Raw genomic sequence first — 18803 nt, 5'->3', positions numbered from 1 at the left:
ACACACCCAATCACACCCAATCAGAGGTTAATGGGCCCACTTGGAGATAGCTGAATATAGTCCCCGTATCAGTATCTTATCACAGTCATGGAGCGTCTCCAGCCCAAACTACAACACACGGCAAAACAACTCAGCAGGCTATGATTTATTCAAATGGATACCTGCAGCAGTCCTGCTCTCTCACTCCACCAGCAGAGAAGGAACAGACAGAGGGCCTGATTCAGAGCTGCTCGTAAGCGGCTGCTCGTTCGCTCTGAGCGATGTTCACACAACTGCGCATGCATATGGGTTGTAATGTGCATGCGCCAACCAGTCATTGCTGTCAGATATCGTGCGCTTGCAAAAGAGTGAGGGCCTGCTAATTTGATTGACAGAATGTACCGTTTGTGGGTGGTAACAGGGGAAGGTGCTTGAAAACGGGGTAGTGGAGATCCAAACGCAGGCGTGCCTAATGGGCAAAAGGACATTTAATGGGAGTGCATAATTAGTAAAGGAGCATCATCGACCACATCACTTGGTTGTCTTTTAGCCTGAACTGCTCGCAGTGATAGCAGTAGGAAAAAGCTACAACAAGCACTGCGAGCAGTTCAGATGCCTTTCGATGTACCCGATTAATCTAATAAATACCGGAGATGACTTGTGATGCGAATGACAAAGGGGCATCTTTACAAAATAGTGAGCACATTTTTCGCTCGCTCAGACATAGAGGCATCAACAAACCGCAAAGAGCGAGCGCTCAATTTAAATAGCCGGCCCCTTTTTTGGAATGACCTCCGCAAATCAGGCCCAGAGTCCACCCAGCCAGCAGGACACACCAGCCGGATGCCTCCGTACCGCAGACTGCAGTGTCTGCTGCAATAGCAATCAGACGTGTCCAGGTAAGGAAGGCAACATCCAGTATCTTTATTAGCTGGATGGGCTAGATAGGAGGGTATCTGGATAACTATCAATATCAAGATGCTGGTTAGTAGGTGCAGAGGAGTACAACAGCAACGTGTTTTGGCAATGGCCTTTATCTGGAGGTAGAGAGTACAGGAGGTAGAGAGACATTCTTCAAAGGAAGAGAAGTACAGTACAGTAGTAAAACACAGGGCCGGATTAAGGTCTGTGGGGGCCCCTGGGCAACAAACTTGTGGGGGCCCCTTATGCAATGTCCCCAGTAGCAGTGCCCCTTATGCAGTGCCCCTTATGCAGTGCCCCCAGTAATGGTCCCCCCTATGCAGTGCACACTGTAGTAATGCCCCTTATATAATGCCCCCAGTAGTGCCCCCAGACCCAGTAGTGGTCCCCCCCTATGCAGTGCCCCCAGTAATGGTCCCCCATATGCAGCGCCCACTGTAGTAATGCCCTTATGCAGTTCCCCAGAAGTGGTTCCCCTATGCAGTACCCCTTATATAATCCCCCAAGTAGTGGTCTCCCTATACAGTGCCCCTTATAAAGTGCCCCCAGACACAGTAGTGGTCCCCCCTATTGCCCCCAGGTAGTAGCCCCCCCTATACAGTGGGGCCAGTAGTTGTCCCCACTATGCATTGACCCTAGAAAACACCCCCCAGTGCCCCCATGAAGCGGCCCCCTATACAGTGCCTCCTATAGCGGCCCCCCTATGCAGCACCCTCTGTAGGGGCCCCCTCCCCTATGCAGTGTCCCCTGTAGCTGCCACCCCCCTATGCAGTGTCCCCTGTAGCTGCCCCCTCCCCTATGCACACACAAACAAAAAAAAAAATCACCACTTACCTGAATTCCTGCTCCTTACGCAGTCGGCGCTGCCCGCTCCGAGTCCCGGCTCTTCCACTGCACTATGGGAGAGACGTCAGCGTCATGACGTCTATCCCATTATCAGCAGATGCAGGGGGAGCCAGAAGTCGGAGCTCAGGAGTGAGCTCCGGCTGGCTCCCTCCGTTGTTCAGCAGCCAATGAGAGTCTGACTCTCATCGTCTGCTGTAACATACACACAGCTGCCGCCAGCGGCTGTGTGTATGTCACTGTGTAGTGTAGACTGCGCTCACTGCATGGTCTACACTACACTAGCAGAGGGGTCACTAGTGGTGGGTGCAGACAGCGCACCGCTGCCAGTGTGGGCCCCTCCGGGTGTGGGGGCCCAGGGACGACTGCCCCTGTTGCCCCTCCCTTAATCCGGTCCTGGTAAAACACAATGTACTATACTACTGTATACAGTACTTACTTGGCTGGAGAGGGCTGTCGGGCTCAGCTGTCTTGTCCTCTGACTCCTCCACCTCAACCACAATCTCCTGAGGTTGTGGGCATGTGTAAACAAAACAATATACAAATGTCTTAAAAAAAACTCAACTGCCCTCCCGGACCACCCACTTTTGGTACTTACTGTACCATAATTCTCTGAACACAATACTACTCCAATAGTGATAACACAAGTAGCAAAAGTAGAGCCACTGAGAGTGTAGGAAAGAGGTACAGGAGAGTATAGGCAATTCTTACTTGGCTGGGGAGGGATGTCGGGCCCTGCCGCACCATCCACCTCCTCCTCAGAGGATGATATCTGGTGGATGTGCCTTAAATCTACTACATTAAAATAAAATATTATGATGTAATTTTTCATCAACACATTTTAAAAAAATAACTCTTGAAAACAAACACATACAGAACTTACTTGGTTGTCCAGGCTCCCCCTCTTTTCTTCCTGCTGCTGTCTCCTCTGACATCAGGTAAAAAAATATCAGTGCAATGTATACTTAAATTAATCTGACAACAACTGGAACACTATCTGCAGAATGACAGGGGTACAACATAAAATAAAATTCAAGTATTGCCCCAGCCCCCCCAAAAGACTTACAGAGATACAGTAGGAGCTCCCAGTTGTACTTTCCAGTGGCACACTTAAGCTAGTGTGCCGTGGCACAGCAGTTGAAAAATGCTGGTCTATTGTGTACCAATCATGTACTTGTGATGATTCCTGGAGAGAATCGATGGTATTAATGTAGAGCCAATTCATGATAACCTTGAGGGCTGGAATTTATTATAATAGTCATGGCCAAGTGTTAAAGATTTGGTTGCAGCTGTTGGGCTGTCGATGCTGCCTTGGGGCTGGTTTGTTTTGACTAGTTGTGCCGAGGGCAAGAGGTTTGATGCAGCCTGTGGGCTGTAGGAGCAGCCTTGAGGGGTTTTGTGGTCTTTATAGTCGTGGCCAAGGGACTGGTGATGTGAAGCAGCCTTGGGGCTGTTGGAGCAGGCTTGGAGGCTGATTGTGGCCTTTATTGTCATGGCCAAGGGACTGATGGTGTGAAACAGCCTTTTGATCTTTTGGAGCATGCTTGGGGGCTGATTGTGGCCTTCATAGTCGTGGCCAAGGGACTAATGGTGAGAAGCAGCCTTTGGGCTGTTGCAGCAGCTTTGAGGGCTGATAGTGACCAGGGGCTCCAGGACTATTGCAGCCATTGGGATGATGAGACTCAGGTGAAGTATGCAACAAGAACATGGGGCTGCTACCAGTACCACCGAGATGACACTGGCAACAGTGTGTTAGATTGCACACCTGGAAAGCAGAGTTGCTACCAATGCCACCGGGATAATACTGGCGACGGTGTGCTAAGTTGCACACTTGAAACGCAGAGCTGCTACCAGTGCCGCGTGTGCTAGATTGCTCACCTGGAATGCTAAACTGTGACTGGTGCTGCCGGGTTGACACAAGTCACCGGATGGTGACAGACACTTCTGGGGTAGGAAGCGTTCCATGCTACCCAGATGGTACAAGCAGCACATGTGGACGAGATGCAGGTGGAGCCGCCTGGATGGAATAAATGGCACACAAGAAACACAGCTAGACTGACTCAGGAACTCGACTGACAAGCAGGAGACTGTAAAACCAGAAGTATGAAAAACTCTATCACTTGCATGGAGTGAAGGGCTGGCTGGAATTTAACAGGAAGAAGGCCCAACCAGAGCAAGTCTCCCTTAATGACAGGGTGCAGCTGTGCTGTGCAGGGACAGGAGACTCATTTAGCATGCAACTGACACTGCACACAGACAGGCAATAACTAATGCAGTGCTTAAGGCTGGAAGCTGCAGATCCTGACAGTACTCTATAGTTTGTGGCACACAAAGCTTATTCATGTTACTGTATGTCTGCAGCATGCTCATTAACATGCTGCAGACATAACTTTCTGCAGTGCTGGTCAACACACTAAAGCCGGGAACACACTTAATGATGTATGTACTGTACCTGCCAACATTGTTAATGGCAGGCATGGCAACATCGGCAAATGCATCCACACTTGTTGATGTCGTTAACAATGAATGATGGCCGGGGACTCCCAACCCACTGGGCATGCGTGGTACTATGATCCTCCATATGCCACAGCATAGTGTGACTGGCCTATGGAGCGGCTCCACTGGGCATGCACCAGAGATCCCATTGTGTCGCATATTGCAAACCCCAGATCTGGCAGCCACCACAGTGCTGACATGCCGACAGTGCCGCAAGTGTGGAACTTAAAATACCTCACTTTTAGACTGAGCCCGATACTAGTTTCTAAAATCATGAAATCACTGTAGTGTCTGGGTCAGCGCTGGCAGTGGCGACAGTGCCGCAATTGTGCATTTTAAAATGCTCAGTCAGTTTGTAATACAGAGATCCTTCTTTCACACAGCCCGCTACTAGTCCCTAAAGTCATGAAATCACTATAGTGTCTAAGACTGGGATGCACATTGCAACCCCCAGAACTGGCAGCCACCACAGTGCCGACAGTGCCACAAGTGTACATTTTAAAATACACTATCAGTTTGTAATACAGAACCTCACTTTTAAACAGCCCACTACTAGTTTCACTATAGTGTCTAAGTCTAGTACAGCACCGAAAGTGTAAAAAAATATATATTTTTCAGGGCTCAAACCCGTGACAAGCACTGTTGCAAGGTGATCACCTTACCTGTAGCCCACACACCAGCTATATCAAGAACCACACATAGCGGGCTCCTCCTTGTGCACTCCACCCACCCGCTGCTGTTTTTATAATAAAATAATGTATATTCCTTTCAAAATATTATACTAGTACATACAGTGTATACACAGTACCCCACCATTAGAGAATAATTCATCCCATCTCATTTAAAGCTGTGCGTGCATCTCATTAATCTACAGTATCGGTTATACTGTCATAACAACATGGCAATTATACTACTATACAGTTATGTACAGTATGTGTACTGATTTGCATCCCATTTAAAAGCTTATGTGATATTAAAAAGATTGGTTATGCGAACATGCAAATACAGTGCATGAATGTGATATCCATCCAATTTAACAGTATGGTATTCAGTACAAAATACAACAGTGGAGCACTCACCACCCAGTGGTTAAGCACTATATTACATGCCATAGCTTATATTTCATTGAAGAAAACCAAGGTATGCCAAAGTACAACCATCACGTAACATTCCATGGCTCGACACAGAGGCCTGAATGGCACGTTATGAGCAAAAAACTAGCTGGGCACATCTGTATTGGTAGAGGTATTGTACTGGGTTTCCCCGCTCTGGGAGAGGTCAGATCCTCTACTGGATGATTATTCACACTTTTGGCAGCATTTAGGAGGATTTTTGATGAACTTGGAAGGTCGACTTCAGCATCATCTGAAATTAATCGCATCAGACAAGGAATCTGTCCAGTTAATCAGTATGTTATTCAATTTCAGACCTTAGCTTCAGAGTTAAAATGGAACGAGGAAGCCCTGAAATCAGCTTTCTGGAATGTCCTCTATGATCATTTGAAGGATGATCTAGCCACCCAGGTCCTCCCTACTAACCTCAATGATCTAATTTTTCTGTTCAACAAGGTGGACCTCTGCTTCAAGTAATGACAGGCTGAGAAGAATAGGCCTGATCATCTCCGATTCTGTCCATCTAATCCTTCTATTCCTACTACTCCTGGACACACAGTTGAGGAACCTATGTAGGTTATCCGACCTGCCTCTCTAGTGAAGAACGGCAAAGGTGCCACCATGAAAATCTCTGCCTATATTGTGGGGAGACCGCTCATCTGGTGGCTTCCTGTTCCCATAGACTGGAAAACTCCTGCTCCTAACCAGTCCCGGGGACACTTGGTTGGGAGTAGTGCTTCCATCCCCAAAAAATATTGAATCTGTTCTACCCATAATCCTACATTTGAAGCAAGGCCCTGGATTCTGGTGCAGCAGAAAACTTTATTACTCTCAACCTTGCTAGAAAGCTTCTAGTGCCTTGTATCTCCCTCAACCATGTTATTACCCTGTCGGCTGTTGATGGCAATCAAATTGTCAACAGTACTATTTCCGAATGGAACCAACCCCTAATAGTTCACATATTAGCCCTTCTTTCTGAGCTCATCAGTCTTTTGATTATACCCAATAAGTCACATGATGTGATATTAGGATATTTCTGGCTGTGTAAACACAATCCCAAAATCGATTGGAACGCCATGCAAATCCAGTCCTGGGGCAATGCTTGCCAGAAGTCTTGTCTGCTGATATTTAAACCTATAAGGAAAATTCAAACCTCAGAAGACCTGCAAAATCCTAATGCTTATAGAACCTTCTCGGATGTGTTTTCTGAAAACACTGGTACTGGGACTGTCCAATTGATCTAAAAACAGGCAAATCCCCTCCTCAAGGTCGTATCTACCCCCTATCATTACCCAAAACCAAAGCCATGTTACAGTACAACCAGGAGAACCTGAGTAAGGGATTCATCTGCCCATCCACATCTCCTGCCAGTGCCAGATTTTTCTTTGTGTCCAAGAAGGATGGGGGTCTCCAACTTTGTATTGATTATAGAGGGTTGAATGATATCACCATAAAGAATCAATACCCATTACCACTTTTCAGAGAATTGTTCGACCGAGTTAAGGGTGCCGCTATCTTTTCAAAGCTTGATTTATGTGGAGCCTACTATCTCATCAGAATCTTATCCAGTGATGAATGGAAAACCACCTTCAATACCCGAGATGGGCATTTCGAATACCTGGTGATGCCATTCGGACTCTGTAATGCCCCCGCAGTTTTCCAAAACTTTGTGAATGAGATATTCAGAGATCTGCTTTACGTTTCTGTGGTGGTGTATTTGGACAATATGTTAATTTTATCATCCATATATAAAATAAAACAATATGACATAGAGTCCTTGTGCCAAATATTTTCCAATAAATTCACTGTAATCCACTAAGTGTGGAAGAATCTTTGATGACGTAATTTTCTTATATGAGCATCAGTGGTGCTCCACAAAAACATGAAAATACAAATTAACAGTGTATTAGAATATGAAAATGTGCATGGTGTCCAAAAAAGGGAGACCAACTGAGAGACCTCTTAATGATAGTACTCATGTGTAAGGTAGATAACTGGAACACCCCACAATGTGTCTCACTAAAATGACAGATGCTGACATTAATGTTACCTGTGGATAGTGGATACAAATCACATTAAGGTTTCTTTGCCCACACCCATGTGGAATGGTAAAGTAACAGAATGCTCACACAGAGGCTTACTTGAAAAAGATGCAGTAAATCATATAGAGGTTTCTTTTCCTCCATCCTTATCACATAGCTATTCCAAAAGTGACTCCATAGGAAAGGAATTGTGTCACTGCGCTTACTGCCATATGCATTTAACCATCTGCATCTGCCTGTGTGCCCCTGTTAATGTGCCTGTATGTGCGTGTACAGTATCTCCACGCTGTTATAGGAGACTTTCTTTTTTTGTTGTTTCAGTTTCCATGTTCTGTCTGTTCCTGCTTCAAATTTGCTTCAAATAAAACAGATAGAAATTGGGCACTCTCCAAAAACATAAAATCCCATGTCAAAGAAGTCCTGTCACTGCTAAGGGAAAATCATCTACACTACAAGCTTGAAAAATGTGTGTTTGAAGTCCCTTCAATTCCATTATTGGGGTATATAATCTCAAGCTCCAGATTGGAGATGGATCCAAAAAAGGTTCAAGCAATCCTGGATAGGTCTCTCCTGACTTCACTAAAGGCAGTCCAAAGACTTCTCAGCTTTGCAAACTACTATAGATGATTCATTAAGGGGATCTCTTCTCTGATGGCCCCTATCACAGCCTTGACCGTAAAGGAGCCAGTCCCTCCAAGTGACCTCCCAAGGCAGAAATAGCCTTCCAACTATTAAAACAGGCAGTCATCTCAGCTCCAGTGCTAAGGCAGCCAGACACCAACAGGCCTTTTCTTCTGGAGGTGGATGCCTCTTCTGAGGCAGTGGGAACTGTCCTGTCACAGAGATTCGAAGACAACAGGATCCACCCATGTGGTTTCTTTTCGAAAAAGTTTTCCCCAGCAGAAAAGAACTACGCCATTGGGGAACAGGAATTGCCGGTGGTCAAATTAGCCCTAGAAACATAACGTTATCTCCTCAAAGGTGCCAAGTACCCTTTTACAGTATATACAGCCAGGGAAACTTGCTGCTTCTAAAGAATAAAAGAAAACAATAACCACGCTCTAATGTGTTAAAAAACAGCAAAATTGTATCAATTAATTTATAAATGATTTAATATATATAAACAAATAATATATATAAAATTACTCTATTATTCACTTTAAAACATATTTATATATATATATATATATATATATATATTTATATATATATATATATATATATATATATATATATACACAATGTATCAAGTAAAGAATGTGATATATAATATGCTCACTATTCACACATTAGTACATAATATCAGCTGATTGCTAAGGACCCTATTATTAGGGTTCTCAATAATAAATGCCACTTAGTATTTGTTGTTATAACTAAAGAAATATGTATGTATAATAAAATCCACTGGTCCTTGAGACCTTTAACCAAACAGCCACATCCGGCTAAATAGGTTACTTGATGTAGTTAGTAAATGATATTTATAAATGAATCAGTTACCGAACAGTATTATGGAGATCCCCAAGGGAAAGCCGTTAATTTCCAAGATCCCCTCTATTCACACTGCTTGTAAATAGAAAGAGCAGAGATAATGTCCCAATTGGTGTTGCTTTTGTAAATGCTGGGTTAACTGTGTATACAAAACAGATCTCACAAATCACTGCACTCTGATGTGGGGATGTAATATCACTCACCTGGTACTTGAATGTCCGAACAGGGGAGATGTGCAGGGAATGATATTAACTTGAGCACTAGCAGTGCTAGGCTCAGGGCTCAATTACAAAAGCGACACCAATTATTATCTCAGAGACATTATCTCTGCTCTTTCTATTTACAAGCAGTGGGAATAGAGTGGATCCTGGCAATTAACGGCTTTCTCTTGGGGATCGCCATAATACTGTTTGGTGACTGATTTATTTATAAATATCATTTACTAACTACATCAAGTAACCTGTTTAGCCGCATGCGGCTATTTGGTTAAAGGTCTCAAGGACTAGTTGATTTTATTATACATACATATTTTTTTAGTTATAACAACAAATTCTAAGTGGTGTTTATTACTGAGAACCCTAATAATAGGGTCCCTAGCAATCAGCTGATATTATGTACTAATGTGTGAATACTGAGTATATTATATACAGTGTACATTTTTTTCTTAGGTTTATACATTATATATATATATATATATATGTTTTAAAGTGAGCAATAGAGTAAATTTATGTATTTTATTTATATATATATTAAATAATTTCTAAATTATATGATACAATGTGCTGTTTTTCAAACGCGGTTATTGTTTTCTTTTTTTCTGTATATGTGTATTGGTTTGCAACCATTATTTTAACTGCTGCTCAGCAATACATTACCAGTTTAGTTTTTTGTTTCCAGCGCCTAACACTTAAAAAAAATTGGACTCCCCACTGAGATAATGTTGGATCATGGGTTTCAGTTTGTGGCAAAGTTTTGGAGAGCACTCTGTTCTGTCTTGTAAGTCAAATAAAATTTTTCCACAGCCTACCATCCTAAAAACAATGGATCTAAAGAGAGGGTAAATCAAGACCTAGAGACTTTTATCCCAGGATAATTGGTCAGTGTCTCTTCCATGGGCTGAGTTTGCACATAATTCCTTGTATCACTCGTCTTCTGATCATTCACCATATTATATTGTCTACGTTCTCCATCCAAGGTTTCCTGAATTTAAAAACCTGCCAGTCTATGATGTCCCCACTATTGACTCTACCCTGCAGAGGTTCACCCAGATATGGACACAAGTTCCACCCTCCTCAAGACCTCTCAATGATACAAAAGGGGTGCAGATAAAAATTGCAGAACTGTTCCCAGAATGCAAGTAGGGGATCAGATCTGGCTGTCTACTCGCAACCTTTGCCTCAGAGTTCCATCTATGAAATTTGCACCTCAATTTATCAGCCCATTCTCCATCATCGAGGTCAACAACCAAATGGCTTATAAACTGCAGCTTCCTTACTACCTCAGGTATATTTACCTATTGAAACCCCTTATTCTAAACAAGTTTCTCAAAGTCCTGCCATCACCTCCTAAAGTTCTTACCAAGAAGGGGGTGGAGTTTGAGGTGAAAAAAATCCTAGACTCCCTTATGGGACATGGGTACTTACAATATTTGCTGGACTGAAAGGGTTACAGTCCTGAGGAGCGATGTTGGATTAAATCTGAAGATGTCCATGCTCCTACTCTCATCCACAAGTTCCATTCCTCCAACACAGATAAGCCTGGAAAGTGTCCAGAGGTCACTCATAGAGGAGGGGGTAATGTACTTACCTGCTGGCTTATGGTCTCTACCTGTGCAAGTGCTCTGGTGTGGTCCTACTGGTGTGGGTGCTGGTTCCTGGAGGTTGGCGTGAGGTGCGCAAGGAGGTCCTGCGGGAACAGGCCATGCTGGTACATGGAAGACTGGCAGCTTCTCTGTGCTGCAGACTGATAGGTGCTGCTATCTTGGTTTTGGGCATGTGACCTGAATGGGCCAATCAGGTTGGAGCTTTTGCATGTGACTCTCAGCAGCCTATCTTGCGCCAGTGCAATGTGTTCTCATCCTTGCTGTGTGAGAGTTCTCTGTGCTCCCTAGCCTTATTACTGTATATTACAGTCTCAGCAGTGTCTCACTTCTTTCTTGTCAGCATTCCAGGCAGTTCCCAGGATTCCTGCACCTATCAGCTATACCCCACATCTCACCCTTCGCTTGTATCTGACCAGCTGCACGCACTCAGAACCCACTGCAGTTTACAGAACTCTGATCCTCAGCATACCTCTATTGGACTTTTGTTTCTCTGTCAGTTCATTACCAGACACCTGCTTCTCTGCTTCACATCAATTGGATTTCTTTATTATCAGACACTTGTTTCTCAGTTCCACAGCAATTGGACTTTATTTCTCTACCAGACATTTATCCTCAGTTCACCTTTGAACTTTTGTTACAGTATTTATAAATTTGTTTTATCCCATTAAACCAGCTGCCTTTTAGTTTAACAAAACCATTCCTGCCTCGACTACTGATTCCATTCTGGGTCCAACTACCTCCCAGGGCCTGACAATTTGACATTGAGCAAGATTTATGTGATTTCAAATGGACTCGCTTTCTTCTTCCCACATGAACTTTGCTTCTTCTAGTAGAAGATGTTGAACTACTAGTAGTGCTAGTGCCAGTGTTGCTAGTACTTGGATGATCATCCTAACCTGTAGACTGATCAATCACTAAATTTTATTTATTCTGATGATTTAACAGTTACATAAAATTGCAACAGGAAAACAGTATGTTTATTACACACTGGGGCCTATTCTTTATCATTAATGGGCCTGTTAGACATAAATAAACAAGAGTAATGGGCCCATTCATTATTAGAGGCCTGATAGGTATGCCTAATATTCAGCAAACTCAGAAAACTGAAAGTTTTAAGAGTTTGCTCTCGAGAATCAAAGCCATCTTCAGATAACAGTGATTCCAGGTGCCTGCTCCTTCCTATGGGAAGGAGTTTGCAGATTGTGCAAAGGCATCATAGCAGATCCCTCCACCACATCTGCACAGCATGACATTTGGTTGAGTGCATGAATGACATCAGGTCACACATGCTCAAAAGGCCGGCACAGTCCTGTAAGTAACACTGCTACTAAAGTAGGGGATCGCAGAGACAGCTGCTTTTCTGAACAGCTGTCCTTCCACAAGAGCAGTACTGAAATGCTCCAGTAATTATGTATCCACAATCAGTAAGATACTTAATTATTGGAAGCCGCGTGGTCCTTGTTGATGAATAGGCCTACCATGAGATAGGTAAAGGGGGGACTGATACCTTTACAAAAGGTAAACGGTGATATAACTCTGCACACAAAACTAATAAGGCTAAGTTCAATATCAAAATGTATTTGGTATTTTTTTCATACTGGTAGTAATGTAATTTTTGGGGGGAGGAGGGGACAGACAAGTACAATTACCAGCACAGTAGCCAAAACTTTTGCAAATCCTTGGTAAACTGTAATATAACCAAAACACAATATATAAGATGAAACACAATATAAAAAAAAATGTTGGTGTCTTTTTTAACACTGGTTAATAGATCAAGTGCTGTAAGTGAGTGAAACATTTCTGTTTATGTTTCACAAGCCATATGTCAGAATGTTGCAAAAAATTAAAACAAATAAAGATATATACAAATAAAATGTTTAAAATGTTTAAAAGCACAATGCATGCACAAAAAATAAAAAGTAAGGTTTATGCTGCATAAGTATTATTTTTATAGCCATTTTGAAGGGTTTAAAAGAGAGTCTATCGTCTGAGAGTAAAGACACCTTTGGAGTGCAATTACTGTAGGGTCTAGCTATCCCTACTAAGCTGGCCCTGTGTCACCTCCTGGCATCCAGCAGTTTGTAGTGGGTCTTCTCAATAGCGCTGCCGCTAAGATCGTTCCGGCATGAGTCTGTCTTTTGTAATCACTCGCGACTATGAATGACGTCTCTCGGGGATCTTTCAGAGGCACAGGAAGTCACTTCTGTACCAATGTCTCTGGATACTTTATCAAGGATGTTTTAATGTTTAAAGGAAGCTGTATTTATTTAAAAACACTTTGAATCAACTTTATTGTTTTTCAGTAAAATGACACTCAGGTCCGGAAATTGAATAAAAATTTGGTGGTAACCTCATGGTTAAAGTGCATGCATTGCTTAGAGGTTTGGAAAAAACTAATGAAAAAATAACTAAATAAATAAAATAAATATATGTATCTATAAATACTTAGGAGCTGCATTCTTCAGTACTATAAATATAATTGGGATGTGTGCAAATATTTAAAATGTGAAGATATATATATATATATATATATATATATATATACACACAAATGGGTTACTGATGGGGCGCTTTATTAAAACACAATTTCAAAATATATTGTAAATTACAATGCAATCTCTCCAGAGGCTTATAAGTCTTCTTTTTCTTTTAGTAGAAATAACGGTGAAGCTGTCTCTTCAAAAGAAAAAGAAGACTTATAAGCCTCTGGATAGATTGGATTGAATTGTGTATTAATAAAGCACTCATCAGTAACCCACTTGTATATCTTTTAAAATAGTCCTTCTAACAGCAGACTTACTGAAGGGTGCTGCTGAAATTGAATTGATTAGCGCAGTCTAGGATTTATTGTGGTAATATATATATATATATATATACTGTATATATATATATATATATATATATATATATAAATTATATATATAAAAAATATACCAAAAATATATATAACAATTATTTTGTAAGAGTTAATAGCAATACAAAGTCCATTATAAACTAAAAGACATATTTGAAGGGTTACAGCATAGATATATATATATATATATATATATATATATAGTCTATTCGGAATATAAGTATATACATATAAAAAATAAATAATAAACATGTAATATACATGTACTAAATATGTAAGAATTCAATTAATATGAAATAATTCTAGTGATATGGAAAATTATTCTAAAAAGACATTAAGATCAAAATCAATGTTTAATCCCTTAGGGATAGGGTCACCATGGTGTGGATCCACTTGGTTAGGGTCATCAGGGTGAGGATCCACTTTGTTTTACATTTTTTAGTGCTGTTCCTATATCTCCACCCCTCCAATTGGGAGTAACTCTTTGTATTCCCACAAATCTTAGTCCACAGGGGTTTTTGTTGTGTTTATCCAAAAAATGCTGTGATAAACTATGCGTGGTTAGTCCTCTTTTAATATTATAAATATGTTCAGCTATCCTGATCTTTAGTTTTCTTTTGTCTGGCCAACATATTGTTGGCCACGGAGACATTCTAGTAGATACTGTAGATCACACCTTCTGTTTCATAGGTTATTTGTTATTTTATTGCAAATTCCTTTAGACTTTGATTTGATCAAAAGTTTTCTATTCTTTTTGTTGAAAGTTTGGCATGATTTTTGCATTCTTTGCATGTCAAACACTAGAAAAACCCTTTATTTTTTGTATCTTTTTTCTCTGCCAGTGATATGTAGCTCATTGTTATTTCTTGTTTCAGATATTTTGATCTTGGGTCTTTCTCCAATTATGGATTTGAGATCTTCATCTAAAAGTAGGATATGCCAATGTTGTTGATATATATCTTCTATTATTCTATGTTTACTGTTGTATTGTGTTATCATTGCAAGAGTGGGGTTCTCTTTCGTTTTCTGTTTATACCGGATGGCATCTTTTCTATCTGTGTCCAGTTTTTTTTTATTTACTTTTGTAAATCTTCATCTTTATATCCTTTCTCCATAAACTTCTTTTTTAGTTCTTCGCTTTGTTTCAAAAATTCTTCCTTTTCTGTATAGTTCCTAAAGAGCCTTTTGATTTGACTTCCAGGTATATTTTTATCCATTTTCTGTGGTGGTTACTCATTGCTCCAAGGATGTTATTGCCATCAACTTCTTTTATATATGTTCTTGTTTGTAGAGTGTTTTCTTTTATGTAAATTTCCAAATCTAGGAAAGTAATTCTTTCTTTGCTGAATTGTGTGGTGAATTCTAAACCAATTTTGTTTGAGTTGATGTAACTAACAAAGTCTTTCAGTTTTTCATCTGGTCCATTCCAAATAAATAAGACATCGTCGATGTAGTGTTTCCAACAAATTAGGTGGTCTTTGTATATGTTATCATTCCAGATGTTATTTGCATCAGACTGCGCTAATATAAAGGAATCTACTGCAAGATAGCAGACTTCACATGCATACATAAATCAGTCATGGCTCCAAAATAGGAAATTTGTACTAATTTGTTAATATATTAATTTTTAATCTGATATTTGTTCACAATTAAAAATACACATAATCTACAGACAAATACAACTCACATTAGTCAATATATACAATACACAAAACAATAAACCTCTATTGAGAATATATATCTACACTAAAAACCACTTTGCTACTTGTGCATGATATGGCATGAATATTTTAAATTAATACAGAAGGTGAAATGCCCAGAGCAGTCCAATTAGAATATTGATCATGTGTCCACCATACAACAGTTAAATGTCATGTACTGACTTGCCAGCCGAATATTGAAAAAATGCTGTACCTATCCGTTGTACAGGTCAGGTAATATAGCGTTGTGGTAAGCAAAATAAGATGCCAATTTCTCCAGTGAAATAGGTTAATGCTATAGGAAGTATGGCTAGGCACAAACAATCATACCGTCTCCCTTGGCTCCTGCTGCGCTGATATGTTATCCTCAGCTGTCCTTAATACAGATCAAGTGGTGCAGCGCCGCTGTATTTAATGGGAGCTGGTTTCTCCAGTTAAAGTGAGCGGGTGTTGAAGCAGGGGTATTTGGAATCAGTAGTCCCTCAATCTCCCCTCATCTCTGCTCTCTTGACAGTACTGCCCAGCTAAAATAACAATGCAGATGCCTCTCTGCAGTGATGCCACAGAGAACAAATAGCGGCTGCAAACAAACCAGCTGGCAGTTCCACTGGAGATTGTCCACAAGTAGGAAATGCTGTGTAGTAAGGGAGAATACTCTGATGCTTTTTGTCCCTTTCAATGGGGGCTTTTTCAAAGAGTGACTGTCAGTTCATTTGGATGGATTTATATAGCCCAGAGCAGGCTTTAATTGGGTCCATAATTCAGATTGCTAATGTTCTCCAGGTGTATTGGACCACAGTTCAGGTGGAAACTCAGATTGTGTCCTCTATTATGCAACCCTATCCAAGCTTGCTTTTGTTGCTCAATAGAAAAAGGAAAATTATTATTTTAAATAAATATCTATATATGCAATGCCAAATATAATATCAATATATACATTCAATATAAACAAACATATCTTTTACCCATTTGGAGCTCATGACTGAAAATTCTTACCATAAAACTCAGATCACCTAAAATGTCAACTATTTCCAAATAAAATAAATTAATTAAAAAATTATATTTAATTAATAGCCTTTTGGATATCAGTTCTAATCTAGTCTGGGATTCAAACTTATAACCCTTCTAATAATGCTCACTGAACGTTACCTCTACACCACAGAAGCAGTATATTATCCTAGGTAATAACACTAGACCTCATCTCATTTAGTGTTCTTAATATTTATATATTCAATAATCACATTCTAATAGATACTGTAGATCACACCTTCTGTTTAATAGGTTATTTGTTATTTTATTGCAAATTCCTTTAGACTTTGATTTGATCAAAAGTTTTCTATTCTTTTTGTTGAAAGTTGGGCATGATTTTTGCATTCTTTGTATGTCAAACACTAGAAAAAGCCTTTATTTTTTGTATCTTTTTTCTCTTCCAGTGATATGTAGCTCATTGTTATTTCTTGTTTCAGATATTTTGATCTTGGGTCTTTCTCCAATTATGGATTTGAGATCTTCATCTAAAAGTAGGATATGCCAATGTTGTTGATATATATCTTCTATTATTCTATGTTTACTGTTGTATTGTGTTATCATTGCAAGAGTGGGGTTCTCTTTCGTTTTCTGTTTATACCAGATGGCATCTTTTCTATCTGTGTCCAGTTTTTTTTAATTTATTTTTGTAAATCTTCATCTTTATGTCCTTTCTCCATAAACTTCTTTTTTAGTTCTTCGCTTTGTTTCAAAAATTCTTTCTTTTTTGTATAGTTCCTAAAGAGCCTTTTGATTTGACTTCCAGGTATATTTTTATCCATTTTCTGTGGTGGTTACTCGTTGATCCAATGATGTTATTGCCATCAACTTCTTTTATATATGTTCTTGTTTGTAGAGTGTTTTCTTTTATGTAAATTTCCAAATCTAGGAAAGTAATTCTTTCTTTGCTGAATTGTGTGGTGAATTCTAAACCAATTTTGTTTGAGTTGATGTAACTAACAAAGTCTTTCAGTTTTTCATCTGGTCCATTCCAAATAAATAAGACATCGTCGATGTAGCGCTTCCAACAAATTAGGTGGTCTTTGTATATGTTATCATTCCAGATGTTGTCATGTGCCCATATCGCTACAAATAAGTTGGCGTAGCTGGGTGCAAATGTTGTGCCCATCACTGTCCCTTTAATTTGTTTGTAGTAATCTCCATTATACCAGAAATAATTGTGGTGGAGTATAAACTCTATGCTACTCATGATGAAATTGATCTTTTTAAAACACTTTTGGAATATTAATATGTTTGGGGGGTTTCAGATAAGTACTGATATCTTGCAATTCGCAAACATAAATTACTAGGATAGTACCTCAAACTTTTACAGCTTCCTATGTAAGCTGTGATATAATTCACTATAAGAAAAACAAGATTAAAATATTTATGTTTTTAACATAGGTTGAAAACTTTAATTTAGGGGGTGATAACATCACTTATACCCCTTTCAAACATAACCAAAAACCATGGAATTTTCTGGGGCATGGTGAGTTTACCTGGGTCTTACACATGTCTGATAGGGTCTGACCCAGGTTGACAGTCCCGGGTCCACAACCCTGTAATTGACCAGGGTTATTCCTGGGACTTGCAACCCAAGTCAGTACCCTGACTTACAGTATGTGTGAAAGGCATAACCTTGATGACCCAGTTAATGCCTAAAAGGATTTAATTGGCAGGAACAGAAGTGCTTGGATGACATCTCCAAGCATCCACTGTTAGATGTGAGACCCAGGTCTGGTGTGAAGGCTGATAACTCTGGAATAACCTAGGTCCCATTACCCAGGTGTGAAAGGCAGTAACCCCAGCTTCAACCTATGTTCAGGTTTCTGAGTAATTTTACAGCCAGGATTTATGTCTAAAAGGGGTATGACAAATACCAGGGTAGTACCCCAAGCTTTTGCAGCTTTCTAGGTAAACTGTGATTTAACTCTGCACACAATATACAGTAAGTGCAAGATAATTGTTTTCAATTTTCTTAACAGTATTAAAAATTTAATTTTCATATTTAGATAAAGTTCACTGATAAATACCAAAGAAGTAGACCAAACTTTTGCAGATTCCTAGGTAAACTGTGATATAACTCTGCACACAATATATTATTAGAAGTGCATATCCTTTTGGGGTATTTTTAATAGTGTTTAAAACATAATTTATTTTTATGGAATGGATAAGTAGTGCAAACAGTATATAAGTAAGATTATATTTCAGCAGGATGGAAAATCTTAAAATATAGCAGAGTCATCCTGCCTCTCACTCAGGGACCTATTCATTAAATAATAAATGGCCCTGTAACCATGCATAAATGCTAGTTTCCGCATATTTAGGTTACCGGACCATTCATCATCAGGGGTCTGATAAGACCACATGATATTGAGCAAAGTTTTCGGAGTTTGCTTCCGAGAACAAGTGCCATTTTCAGACTGAACTTGTTCTTGGATCCCTGCTCCTTCCTATGGGAAGGAGTTCTAGAGATGCAAAGAGGGATTCGAGTGGATTCCTCTGCTGCCTTCTCATGGA

At 40.1% G+C, this 18803-nt stretch overlaps 1 pseudogene; it reads left to right on the top strand.

Moving 5' to 3' along the window:
• Window positions 1-16775, top strand: part of LOC148523929 (uncharacterized) — a 52107-nt pseudogene extending 35332 nt beyond the window's left edge.
• The last annotated feature ends 2028 nt before the right edge of the window (window positions 16776-18803 follow it).

The sequence above is a fragment of the Taudactylus pleione genome, unplaced genomic scaffold, assembly GCF_031769625.1.
Source record: "Taudactylus pleione unplaced genomic scaffold, aTauple2 ptg000125l, whole genome shotgun sequence".
NCBI lineage: Eukaryota > Metazoa > Chordata > Amphibia > Anura > Myobatrachidae > Taudactylus > Taudactylus pleione.
The sequence above is the reverse complement of the archived record's forward strand: the minus strand, read 5'-3'. Positions and strand labels throughout refer to the sequence as shown.